General features: G+C 44.1%; 1 protein-coding gene across 1 annotated transcript in view; it reads left to right on the top strand.

Moving 5' to 3' along the window:
- Positions 1-1,507: 1,507 nt before the first annotated feature.
- The window catches only part of SPTBN1 (spectrin beta, non-erythrocytic 1), a 228,288-nt gene continuing 215,469 nt past the window's right edge, over positions 1,508-14,326 (top strand). Inside the window, exon 1 of the mRNA XM_048518642.1 lies at positions 1,508-1,849. The gene's annotated coding sequence lies outside the window, so the exon portion shown is untranslated. The remainder of the gene's footprint in view (positions 1,850-14,326) is intronic.

Below are 14,326 nucleotides of genomic sequence, written 5' to 3'. Positions count from 1 at the left end.
GTGTAAATCAATGCAATTAATCAGATGAGCTACCTAATAAACAATACAACAAGACTAGGATTATAGCAGTTTGAAACAGAGCAAAATCATTACACATAATATCTCAAACATTACAGGAAATGGTATTACAAAGGTAGAAAGCAATGCAGTAAGAGCAAGATAATACATACAGCAAACAGATAATACATGACATACTGTGATATAATCCACAGTCCTGTTGCTTTTATAAGAACTCCTCCCTGAATTATTCCATTATCATGTAGTTCTATTGTCTTTATAAAAATGCGATCTTGAATCATTCTGCTTTAGATAGTTTGCAGAATGACTAAAATGTAGGAGCTTTCCTGATATCCCCAGAAAGGCTATTCCACAGAAGATACATGCCTATGTGCAGTTGTTTATCTTACACCTTTGTTAGATGGCACTATTAGAAGCCTTGAGATAGTGATTTAGTTTTGTATTCAATTTGTAAATCTTTTTTTTAATTTATAACTGTGACTTGAATGTTGGGAGTCTCATTTGGCATCAGTTTAATAACTTAAGAAAATGGACAGGTTCCTAACTATAACCCAACAATAGCTAAGTTTCAAGCACAAAACTGTAGCAGAGACCATGAGTTTTTAGCGAACTAAATTAATTTGTTCTCCAGTCTGAGGTATAGAAAACCACAACCTCAGCATGTTTGCCCCCAAACAAAATGAGAACACTGAACAGTTAGCTACAGATGGTATGAAAGGCATTCTTAGTTTGAAAACTCTGTTTTGAGCGACAGAACTGTTTCCTTTGCAGAAAATTTATGGAGAAAAGAAGGACGTACTTGCAGTTTCAGGTGTCAATAACTGGAGAAGACACCCACATTTCTTTTTCTGCAAACTATGTAAAATGTTTGGGAGGGCATTTTTACAAAGCTAATAGAGAACAGGACTGCAGTCAGTGCCACAGCGCATGCCATCCCATCATCATCTTACATGGCATTGTTTTCATTTTTCGTGATTCCATTTTCTGCATTGCTTGACATACCATGTCAGATTCTTTTTTGCACGTTTTGAATTTTTGTAACCCTAGTCCCATAGCATTGCTTTAGAGATCCCACACTATCTGATTACGTTGCTTCACACCATGCATCCACCTTGAGTCTCCAGTAGAAAATGGGCCTATAAATATAGTAAATAGTGATGGATGCTCCCCCCCAATAGACATTCCTCTCCACCCCCCCATAACAATTTTCTGGCTACGGGCTTGCATCTGTGGCATGGTGACAAAAGATTAATTGGGAGGCCGAGCCTGCTGGTTTTGGGGTGATCCTTGGGTAGGAAGGGGGGGTGGGGGAGAGGAGAGGGGTTTACCAACCCTGACAGCCCTCTCCTAACAGGCCTGATTCCCTCCACGTCCGCAGCCCTGTCTGCAGGCGCGCGCCCCTAGTGCGACGCGCGCTCCCGCCGCATGCACGTGCCCGGGGTCGCCTGTCGAAGCGTCGTCACTCCGCCCCCTTTTTCGCTCCGCGTCTGAATCAGTGCAGCTGTTGCTGTGCAGGCGGGCGGTGGAGGGGAAGGGGCAGGCGGGCAGGCAGGCCGGCGGGCTGGCTGGCTGGCTGCGGATTCCCGGCGCCCACTCCTTTGCTCCCCTCCTCGGAGCTGCTTTCTCTCTCTCGCTTGGCGCCCCCTCCGTTCCCCGCCCGCGCCTGCCACCGAGGCTGCCGCTTGCTCTTGCTGCATCATCACCCACCCATCCCTCCTCCTCCTCCTCCTCCACGCCGCCGCCGTCACTGCTGAGAAAGGGAGCGCACCGCATTGCATACAAGGGCGAAGGAGACCGGATTCCCCCCCTCCCCAAATCCCTGCGAGGAGAGGTAAGAGCTCCCCCCGCCCCCAGCCCCGAATTGCAAAAGTCAAGGGCAGCGAGTGCCTTGACTGCTGGTTCCCTTCCTTGCCGGGGCGGGGGCGCGAAGATGAAGGGGGGGTGTGTGTGTGTGATTCATTTGTTGATGGGATCGATGGAGTTGCGCGGGGAAGGTGGGGGAATGACTGCAGGGAAGGGGCCGGCCAGCGATCGGGGCACTGCAGCGTTTGTGGACGGGCTGCCCTTCCGCGCGGAGAAGGGACGCGGGCGGCTCTCCTTCCCTGGAGCGTCCCTGGGGCTTTTCGGCAGGTGAAGCCTCCCACCATCACGTCGCGGAGGGGCGAGGCTCCAGTCTTGCTACCCCCACCCCTCCTCAAGGCTGGCCGTGCTTGGGAAACTCTGGTCCGCGGCGCGGGGGGGGGGGGGGGGCGGGCTGGGTCGGACCAAACCCCGCGCGCCAGACCTGGGAGCCTCCGCCGGGGCGCTGGTTCCCATCACGGACCGCGGGGTTGCAAAACAGGCGTGGCCGGCTGGTCCTTCGGGATCGCAGCCCCCTCCTTCCCCGTGGCTCGCCCGATCGCTCCGCTGCCCCCCCCATCTCCTTTGGCCGAGCGGTCTGGCTCTCCCCCACCCGCCTTCCCATAACATTTCAACAGGTTTGTGCCACCCGAGGAAGGAGGTGTTTTTACTCCCCCCTCCCCCCGTGCTTTCTGCGAATCGCGTTCATTGGAAGAGTCCGTGGTCCCCACTCACTTCGCCCGCGCCAGCCCCATTGGGTGTGTGTAGGTCTGTATTTGATGTGGGGGATATGTGCAGATATACAGGTATGGTTTCTCCTGGGAAGCCATTTATCCCCAAAGGCACAAGCGTGCCTGTGTTTGGGGGAGGACGACTGACTATGCAAGAGGACATCGGACGTGTCTGGATTATTTAATCATTTTTTAAAAATAAGCCGTTTCCCTCCCAATTTTACCCCTCCTTCCCTCTGCCTGGGGAAAAATGATGCAGCACAATGCAGTGGCTCTTTGACAGCCTCCTTTCTGTGCCTTTCTGGGCTGATTTTGCGTGAATCCCACATTCCCCCTGTGCATGGCCTCAGCCCCACCCTGCAGGACATCAGTCCCACCTCTGCTTTACCGCTGGAAGACTCTTCTGTGCCCCCCCCCCCATCCTGGCAGGCAGCCTCATGCAGGTGCCTTTGTAGGGACCACAGGCATTTTTTTTACTTACTCCCATCCCAGTCTTTACTTGTGCTCTCTGTAATGGGGGTGGGGGGAGTAATATGGTTGCAGCCCTGCAGCTCCAATGCGGTCAGAGGGAGTCCAGCCTGTGAAACGTTAATCTGATACTACAGAAGTAGCCACTTTAGGGAGGGGTTGCCTTCGCCAGAATGTTGTTGTGGATGGGAGGGAAAGAAGAGAGGATGTCGTGTCTATTGCTTGTGGAGCACAGTCCTGACCGTTGTCTGGTAAATTAAATCTAGTGGTGGTTATGGGAAAAGGGCTTTTTGGTTGTTGAAAGGACAGCCCAGCTGCCTAATTCATCCCTCTGTTATCTTACCCTTTAGTTTACCCAGAAGGAAACTGTCATTTCACCACCCTCCCCGCCCAATGAAGATTTCAAACTCTGAATGACTTTAAGCAACCAAACAGAACCATATTTTGTGCAATTGATTCTATACGTTACGCAGAGGCGTCTCGAAATAGAGCGAACTCAGGGCCATTTCTGAAAGAAATGTACAGTTGATGAGACTATTGGGCTGTCTTCTGTCTGACAGTTCTTGACTGTAATTGTTCCTATTAAGAAGAGAATATTTAGAAACATAAATAAAGCAACTCACATTTCTCCATTTTAAAGACATTGCCCTGCTTTCCAACTGGCTAGATTTGTTTGTATGTTACCAGATGCTTCTGTTTTTTATTGCTGTTGTCGACTCTTTTAGGGACTTGGAAAAAACACTGCTCCATTACAGTGAATACTAAATCAACTGATCTAATAAGGGGCACTGAATGCTCTGTGTTAAATTAAGTAAATGCTTACAGGCTTAATGTGCATTTAAAAACTCCATAGTTGTGAAATTTCCAAATCTGCCAAATCTACTTTTTCTTAACTGTCAAATCTGGATTCTGGCTCTGCAGAAACCTTTTCCATGCCTTGCATGAAAATGGCAGGTATTTCTGCAGTTGTCCCTTGGAGAGGTTTGACTGGTGCATTGGATTGGCCTTGACATGCTCTAGTCATATAGATGTGAAAAGAACTTGCACTTCTATTATTTACAGTACAATAAATCACATATTCAGTTTCTGTCTCGATTGTCTGCTAAAGTGTCTGTGATTTTATTGTAAGATTGTTCAGCATTATAAATATTGAATGAATAGACAAGATGTTCCAGGAAATGGAAAAACAGAGAAACCTCTCATGGGTTTTCATATCTGGTGATATGAGACATTTGGGCATAGCACAGATGACTTCTTAAAAGGATTAGAGAAGTTAATGACTATCAGTGGCTATCTATCATGATAGCTAGAAATGAAACTCTGGAGTTCAGTGGCAGTATATTACACACGAAGGAAAACAGTGGCCTTTGTGTGTAATCAGTCCCCATCAGGTTCTCCTTGGGGCCTTTAACTGGACATGGGCTAGATCTTCTTTTGCTTTTTCCTAGAAAGCAGAAGTGGCGTAGTGTTTAAGAGCAGGTGCACTCTAATCTGGAGAACCGGGTTTGATTCCCTTCTCTACCACTTGAGCTATGGAGGCTTATCTGGGAAACTAGATTAGCCTGTGCACTCCATCACACGCAAGCTGGTGACCTTGGCCGAGTCAGAGTTCTTTGGAGCTCTCTCAGCCCCACCCACCTCACAGGATGTTTGTTGTGAAGGGAAGGGAAAGGAGATTATAAGCCCCTTTGTGTCTCCTTACAGGAGAGAAAGAAGGGATATAAATCCAAACTCTTCATCCAAACTCTTCTTCTTATCAAATGCAGAAAAGCCCATTTTATGCCTAAGTACATTTATGTATCGGAAACTGATTAATATAAAGTTTTATTTTTCAAGCCAAGGTATTTGAGTTTGATTTAGCCAGCTTTTCAGCTGGTGAAAAAGGGAGGAGTGTGTCTCATTTGACCAATGAGAATGGTGTGCTGAGGATCATGGGACCTGTATGGGAAAAGCCCTATTGGATGAAGGATGTAGAGAGGAGGGGAAGTAGATGTTGAGTAGAAAACACTGGTTGAATTCAACCTTTCTTGTTTCTGAAATCTGGGAGGGAGGGCAGTGAATCATATATTTATGTGTGTGGGAGGAGAACAAAATAATGGCAGCATACATCTAAAGATTCTCTCCAGACTAAAGATTGTTCATAATTTTATTTTTGAGAATGGCATCAGAGTGGAAGTATCACTGGGGACATTAGCATTTTGATGAAGAAACCAGGTGCAAATTCCCAGCTGAGAACAGTTGTGTGTACCATGTAACCTCTAGAGTGAAATAAACCTATGATGGCAGCAGCAATTATCCGAAGCAGCAGAGAACAGATCATTATATTTATTTCTAAAATGGCCCAGTTTGTACATGCAGCAAAATCAAATTGTGCAGCTCTTCCTGGACGGTACCATTTTATGGTGAAAGTGGAAGGTTTGCAGATTTGAGTGCTGCTCATGAAAGGGAGGGTGACCTTTCTTGTGCACAGAGAAATTACATGCCAGGGGAAAGGTTAGATGGAATATTATCCCTTGATATACTCGTTTTCTACATGCAAGAGGTTGTTTTGTCCAAATATTCAACTCCTCACCTGTTAGCTAAAGTGGTACAGTCCAGGAAAAAGTATTCTGATCTGTGTCTAAACATGCCATAACAGGGCACAATCCAGGCAGCCTTGTTTGCTGAGAAGTTGTAGAAGTGACCATTGTGACTAGAGCTTGACTGCATTCAGACTTCATAGCAAATTGAGGTTTGTAAATAATGGTTTCATCAAGCCATGGTTAGTTGCATTGCCTGGATACAGATGGTCCACCAGACCAGGGGCATCATACAACGATTTCAAATGAGGATTTGCAGCTCGTTTGTTAACCACAGATATCTGAATTCACAAACCAAGCACCTTTCTTTTCAACCACAAGGCCAGGTCTTCTTGGCTGGGAGGTGGGAGAGAGACATGATGCAGCCAAACTGGGATTTATTTACAAATAATCAGAGTTCATTGCAGCAGCTACTGTTATTTCAACAAACTCTGGTTTATATCTTAACATCCAAATATATCCTGTGACTTGGTGAATATATGAACCAGCAGTTTAGGAGAAGTTGCAAATAATACCCTAAATACACTACTTGAATTTGAATTGTGCATGCACTATTACAGTGTTGGTCAGCGTTTTATCTACATAACTTTTAAAATATATAAGCCTGGACAGAAGTGTAATGCTTCATATTCTGTGGAATAATTTGTTAAAGAGTATGCACTGTAAAGGCACACATGTGTACACAAAATGATATTAATGTTTGGCATTTGTATAGGACTTTAAGGTGTTCTGATCAATGCAAATTGTGGTATCACTGTAATCTGAACAGCAGCCCTGTAAAGTAGGATGCTGTTAGTACAAGTTGAAAGACTGAGGTTGAAAGAAAGGCACTTGTCTGATCCATCTAGTTAGGTTCATGGCTGATTTCATATTTGAAATGGAAACTTCCTATGCTAGAACAGTCCTGGTCTTGCAATCATTTTTAGAACTGGCTTAATTTTGCAATTGTCAGCTGTCAGAGTGTAGTAGTTATTAACAGTTTCTACTGTAGTGTAGGTGGAGAGTCATTGATAAGGATTATATTCTTCATGGTTTCCATGAAATGCATCTTTAAGGTGGTGCTCTTAAATGGTTTATAAATTTAAGACAAAGTTAGGAATGAGTGGTGTGTTTAGAGGAAGGAGTTCCTAGATTTAACTTGCTTCAGAAATACATGCCTGTAAACTTTTTACTGAGATGCAGATCTTTTTACTATGATTTTCCCAACCAGAAGAATTTCAAAATGAGGTTACCCACTGGATATTTCTTATGAGAACCAGAAGACATAGTAACTTTCCCCTGCTGATATGTTTGGAAATGGTCCAGTAGAGTTATGGAAAAATCCTGCAAGAAGCCCCATGAGTGAACTGGTATTCTTGCATATCCCCTTTTCCTCTCTCTCACACACGTTGTGGGGAAAACCTCTGGACATGAAACTCCCACATTTGCTTTAAAATTTAAATTCCACTTTTTACATAATAAAATAGCACAAATAAATAACAGATAGCATAAATAAGCTGTAAATCCAGGCTTTGGAATCCCTACATTCATTTTAGAGATTTACAGCTTTTGAAAGAGGTGTTGTCAGACTTTTCTTGAGACCTTTCTTGCAGTTTTAGGACAAAGATCCTGTAACAACTGATTTTTGTTAAAGTGTTCTTTTTGTTTAAAATGGATGTGTTTGAAATGACAAAGCAAAAATATAACTTGTGCAGTGACAAAACAGTTATATTTATAGAAAGTTTGTATATCTACCTTGTTTGTGTTTATTACTAATAAATTCATACTCTCAGAGCAGGTAACTGCCATTTAATTTTAAATTTTCCATCGCGATTATTTCCAAATTGGGTCACTGATTTTTTTTACTTTACTGATACTTTTTACTTTACTGAAGAAATTATTTACTCAGTGGACGGAGCAAAGATTTAAGTCTGGTTGTGACATGCATATACTTGCTCTGAGGTTAATACTAGACAAGGTTGCTAAACTCCATATGGGCTCTGGAGATCTCTTGGAATTATAAGTGATCTCCAGACTGGAAGGTGGACTCTATAGCATTATTCCTTGCTGAGATCCCACTCACCCATACCCCATCCTCCCTGAGCTCCATCTCCAGGGATTTCCCAGCCCACAATTGGCAATCCTATAATTAAAAGATATGGTAACAGCTCTTCTCTAGAGCTGGTGCACCCGTGCGCCAGTGTGAGTGCCAATTCTGCTGGTGCAAGGGGCAAATGCACTGGCCGAGGCGCAACTTACCTGGGTGATCAGGCATGGCACAGCTCTGCAGTGCCCAACCTGGAAGCGTCATCTTTTGCCCAGGCCCACCAGCACTAAACATTGTGCTGGTGTGACCAGGGGTTGGCCAGGTGGCGGGGCTGACCCAGTGCTTGAACGACCCCCCATGTGCTGGTGGAGCCACTGGCAGAGATGGTGTATCTCTATTCTCCCTCATGGGAGAATTCAGGGAGGTTTTTTTGGCTTTGTTTTAACTTTTTTGAGCTTCCCATATCACGGGAAAGCCCTTTGGAGGGAGCAGGGCAGTGAAAGAGTGTCACTGTCCCCCGCTGCACATCAACTCTGGATTGGGCTGTTAGTCTTGTTCTTTATCCAAGTACCCAAAACTTCCATTATATGTTTCATAAAATTCTTTAATCCTTACAGTGAAGATACAGTGTGGATGTATAATCTATCCAGAAGGAGTTGTAATTATAGGCTACAATGTATTTGTGAGCAATCTCTGCTCTACATTGTTTACAATGTGTCCTACAATTCGCATGCAGCAATCAATTTGTGATGTTTAAAGGCCATCCAGAGCGCAGGGAACTGGAAACAGATTAAACTCATACCAGAAGATTACCGGTGGCTCTGTGCCCAAACAACATTTTCCTCCAAGAACTTCCTGTGGTCCTAGTCCCTGATCTGCAAATCTCTATCCTTCTTTCCCTGGCAAACATCCAATGGAAATTAGTGGATGGTTCTGATGAGCTAAAAGGAGGAGGCTAATCTATCCATCTGATATAAAACACAACCAATTCATGGACTGGCTCTGGTCCTTGAAAATCCTTATAAAGTTGTGATCGCCCTACCAAACATAAAGGTCTCACTCTATGAAAAAGAAAAACAATGACAACAGTTTTCTTCAGAAGATAATACAGAGACTCTACTCTTTATGACACTTCTGTTTTTTATTTTGTACGTAATCTGTAGATATGAGTGTATGATGCTATGCCTTTGTGCTACATGACTGGGAAACGCTTTACTGTAACAATAATGTCTATGGTGAAAGCTAACCACTCATTAGAAGGCTATTGCATACAGAGTTATACACCCGTGAAAGTTCATTGATTTCAATGGAATGGTCTATCTCTGCATTCAGGGGTCTGCAAGCCATGCGGCAAGGACTGATGGGATTTGTAGTCCATGAACATCTGGAGAGCCGCAGGTTGCAGACCTCTGCTTCTGGCAGCCCTGTTGTAGGCCACTGCTTGGAGATCAAATTGACCCCAGGAGTGCTGTTGTTGATCATCCCATATTTGAGATCCACTGAAACTCAGCAGCCATAATTAGAAGGTTCGGATACCTTCATTAACAGGGATTCATGGCTCAGTGACAACAATTACCTGAATTTGAATCACTTGCCTAGTGGCTTGGGCAAATTAACTTCATTTAGGATACATCAATACTGACAATTTGGTCCAAGTCATCCCACTGTCACTGGCCAAGGACTTGAGTCTAATGTGATTTATGCTTTTGCGACTGGCATGTTTACTTTTTTAAAATGTGGAGACTTTAAAATTCTGCTGCTAGTTATATCGCAATAGGATCCATAGCAATTGTTTCAGTGTAGCTTTTGTAACTGTTTCCATCTAGTGAGTCTCTATATTTCCTTAATGGATTAGGCCAGGTTTTCAAAATCTTTTTCAGATAAACAAACAAACAAACAAATACATGATTGTGTGCATCATAGGCTATTCACCTATCTTCTCTGACATTTATTTGGCATGGTTTTCCTATATTGCACATTATCTATCTGGAGGTACTTAGGCTAGAGCTAGGAATGACTTAGGATAATATTGCCAGGATTGAAAATAGCCATGCCCTGTCTCCTCTTCCTGTCTCCCCTGATGATGGCTAGCAAAACAAAATTTGTGACTTGACATCTTTGCACTCTATGTTTCCCTCTTTCTCTTGGTAAGCTAATGTTTCTGTAAGAAGGCAAGCTCAGACTGTGCTGATATTCCATGTAATTTCATATTACCAGTATTTATTATTTTATGTCTTTAAAATATTTATATGCCACTTTCCCACTCAAATACAGTCCCCAAGACAGGGAACATCAAAACATTACAATGTTTTAAACATTAAAACAGCATTTAAAATAAAGAACATAGAAAATATTTAAACAATTCAATAAAAACATTCAAACACACAAATACATATAACACCAAATCTACGGAGGCCAGCCACTAACAGTTGTTGGGGGTATGCTGTTGACTGAGGACAATAATGGAAGAAGATGAGTGTGTGCTTTTATGCTATCTGACTCAGAAATGCATTGCAAATATGGTGTCCAGGGTGGGGCTGCCTCCCAGCACTTGGCAACCTATTCCACTCCCCTCTTTTTCACAAATGCCCATTCAGGGATCCTGGAGCACCCCAGAATTAGCAGCCTTGCCCTTGGACTTACCAAAAGGAGCAGGGAATTGTAGGAAGCACGAAGCTGGGAAGAACAGCAGAGAAATGGCAGGAGGCCTGCGCAGCAAGAGCCAGCCTGAGCAGTTTCAGAGAAAGGGTGGAGGCAACATAGCCCTAGCCAAGCTGCAGTCAGCAGTTCGCATCAGTCGTAGAGAGTGGGCAGGGCCAGCATAATCCCAGCCAGGCTGTAATCAAAGAGCAGGGACAGGAAAGCTGAAGAGTCAGTCCCAGGCCAGCAGGGCTTAGTAGACAACTTGCCAGCCACTAGCAGGCTGGGTCAAGGAGCTCCCGGGAGAGAGGGAACCTCCTGAGAAGGATAAAAGGGAGGCAGGGAAAGAGGGAGGAGGTTGATGTGATACAGGGGCTCAAGTTTGCAGGAATGCTGTTAATTGCCTGATGGAAGGAAAGAGTTTATGAACAGAAGCCAGTGTTGTGTCTTTTGTTCCAGAAGGGCAGGCAAGGTGGGGTTTCCTATGGAGCCAAGGTGGCCTACCTTACAGAGATAGCTGGCAGAGAGGCACTCACATGTCATACCTTTTTCAAATAGGATTAATTGAAGAGGGGTGGGTTATTTGGAAATTTAAACACTTGCAGTTTATCTGCACATACACAGAAATCTCCCTCTCTACAATACAATAAGCCCTGACCGGGATAGCCCAGGCTAGCCTGATCTCATCAGCTTTTGGAAGCTAAGCAGGGTCAGTTCTGGTTAGTACTTGGATGCAAAACTACTAAAGAAGTTCAGGGTTGCTGGGCAGAGGAAGTCAGTGGCAAACCATCTCTGATTGTCTCTTGCCTTGAAAACTCCACAATTGGTCACCATAAGTCAGTTGTGACATGTTGGCATTTTCCACCACTATAATACTGTAAGCTTTTAGAAGAAACAGGTTAGTTTCTCTATCCCCATCCCATGCCCCACAGCTGTCTTCCAACATTCTGGAGCATTTCCTCATTGGACCATTTGGTTTTCTTTTTCCCACACCTGAGGAGGAGCTACCTTCAAAGGAGAGTCCTACGTATTGGTAGCAAACTGCCTTTAGTCCCTGCCTAGAGATAGCCTTGTCAGCTGCCAGAGATAAAAGCAGTACTTATTTCTTCCCATAGCAAAGAAGAAGCAAAAATATAATGGCTCCAGAGGAAGTTAGATATTCTTCAAACTGATCCTTGTGGATGGGAAAAAATTCAGGGCTAACATCAAGGATTGGCATGATGGGACATCAGCCAAGGCTACATCCTGGCAGAGGACCTACTGCCAGATGCTCAGCCAGTCTGTCCCAACCAGGAACAGGAGATCATCATAAATAACACAGAAACCTCTGGGACAATCTCTCTAAGATTGTTGTGGTTTTTACTGCTCTCTACATACCCTTGTGTAATTGCCCTTCCACAGTAAGGGTCTGTGATGTAATATTACACAGGTGTAGCAGTGTTCATGCAGCAGCGCCATGCCTAAGAATACCATTTTCCCCGCTACTCTTATTACACATCTGGCTTCGATTTATAATTTTTATTCTTCCTCTTTAACATGGGCTGTTGTGAAATGTGCTTTTCCAGCAAGTCCATGTGCATATAGAGAACCAAGAGCAGCATCTGGGCCAAGCAGCAGAGAGACAGAAAGACTATGAATTATGAGAGGCAAGGGCTCCCCCTCTTACTGCTGTCTGATTGGTTCTTCTGGGCAGACATCAAGGTAGGGCATGGCAAGGGACTGGATGAGGAGGTAGAAGTTCCTACTCTGGAAGGAAGTTCTCAAAGTTTTCCTTTAAGAAACAAAACACTCCCCCCAACCCTAGCACAAACCAGAATCTGGAGAAGCCTTCGTTCTGCTCCCTCTCCAATCTCCAGTTTGTGGGGGGAGGTCTCTTGGGACTACAGCTGATTTCTGGATGACAGTCCTTCTGTCTCACCTCTTCCTGTAATGCAGCAGCATGGAATGGTTGGGACAGGAGACAGTCCTCAGAGGGCAGTGGCCACATGCTCTTTGGTCCTATCCTGGCTGCTAGAGGGAGGCTCATTAGAGATTTCCCAGGAGATATCATTGTCAGATTTCAGAAAAGGCTGTAATATGTAGGGCAGCAGTTACAGACTAATGGTCAGAAAGGGAGTGGCATTAAAATACTGTCCTTCTCTAGCAGATCAGCCGCCTCACTGCTTAAGTATGTACTTAAGTGCTGTCAAGTTGCTGCCGATTTATGGGGACCCCAACAAGGGGCTTTCAAGGCAAGTGAGAAACAGAGATGTTTTGCCATTGCTTGCCTCTGCAGAGCTATTCTTGGTGGTCTCCCTTCCAAGTACTGACCCTGCTCAGCTTCTGAGATCGTAAGAAATCAGGCTGTTCCGTAACACCTTCCCTCCCCATGTCTTGCTGCTTACTGATTTTTTATTTCGTGTGCATTTTATGCTTCATTGTGACTTTCCTCAAGAACATCGTAGTGTGATAGAAGTGTTTAAAGTCCACATATAAATTAACAATTGGATTTCTTTATACTTTTTGTTGTGATGAAATTTGAATTTACAGGTTGAAAACTAGGAATTACAAGAGCCAAGGCAGTGGCTGGAGTGTTGACTAGGGTTTGGGAGATCTAGGGTTGAATTCCCACTCAGCCTTGGAAGCTTGCTGCATGAACTAGGGTCAGGTAGCCTACCTCACAGGGCTGTTGTGAGGATAAAATGGAGGAAAGGAGAACAGTGTTGGGTCCCAGTTGGGGAGAAAGGTGGGGTATAAATTATAAATAGATAAATAAAATTGATGGCCATCCGCCACGCTTAGGTTTGCTGCATATATCCACCCTGCTTTATGCAGACGACGCTGTTCTCTTGTCATATTCCCAAGTAGGCTTAAAACGCCTACTAAACTGCAGTGCAGAATACTGTCATGTAAATAAGCTGACGCTTAACTATGACAAGTCCAAAGTCATGATCTTTGCAAAATCTAGGTGTAAATGTAGCTGGAAAGTGAACAACCATGTCCTAGAGCAAATAAGTCAGTTTGAATATCTAAGGGCTCCTATTCAGTTACAACCTATCTTTGGGTCCTCACAGCAAACAGAGCAGAGAGAACAAAGCTAGGGTGAATGCTGCAGCGATTCTCGATTTTCTACTCTAAAGGACACCAATTTGTCCCGCTGCACTGAAAATCTTCAGCGCCAAAGATAATCCCTCAACCATTATATGGAACCCCAATATGGTTCCCGAAATTAAATCACCTTATGAGGTCAGTACAGGGATACTTTCGAAGAATTTTTAGGGTCACCAAGGTCCCATATGACACCCTATGCAAGAGAAACTGGACAAAATAGTATGGAACTGATGGCATGGACAAGAGTAGCAAGTACTGGACCCACATTCATTTTGAGCCCCAGACCCAATAGTTTTATACATCAACTCTTATCAGAATCTACATCTGTGAAATGGTTGGTAACAACATGGGCTTAACAGCTGACCAGTTCCAAACTATGTCTTCCATCAGAATTCATAATGAAATTAAATCTGTTTTTTGATTGAGCGAGAGAAACTGAGAATGTTGCAGGAGGAAAAGCTGCTCCCCACAGGCAGGAATTGTCGATCAGATTACTGTGCCAACTATCCTGTACATTCTGTGCAACCCCAAACAGATGTACACTTTGGCTCGTTTTAATGCTCTACCCTAAGCTATGACTCTTGGCAGGTATAATAACACTCCATATGAGAACAGGTTATGTCAGTAATAACATGGCGTTGTTGAGCTATGACTCAACATGTACTATTAGGTGTCAATATACGAGTCTATACGCTCCATGTACATCTGTCCATTGGTAAGAGAGCTCAAACGCTGTCAGGTTACCATCTGTGATGAACTTTCTACTCAATGGGTCCTGTGATCTTGTATGTGAGAATGTTGCAAGTTTTTTGAGGCACTATTTGGTCAGGCGCAATCATTGTCTACATAGTAGTAATGGTTTGAGTAATTTATATGTGTCGCGGTTTACAAAGCGTGGTTGTGAAGCGTTTAACATTGTTTTAATGTATTTAATG

Source organism: Sphaerodactylus townsendi, linkage group LG01 (genome assembly GCF_021028975.2).
Source record: "Sphaerodactylus townsendi isolate TG3544 linkage group LG01, MPM_Stown_v2.3, whole genome shotgun sequence".
Taxonomy (NCBI): domain Eukaryota; kingdom Metazoa; phylum Chordata; class Lepidosauria; order Squamata; family Sphaerodactylidae; genus Sphaerodactylus; species Sphaerodactylus townsendi.
The sequence above is the reverse complement of the archived record's forward strand: the minus strand, read 5'-3'. Positions and strand labels throughout refer to the sequence as shown.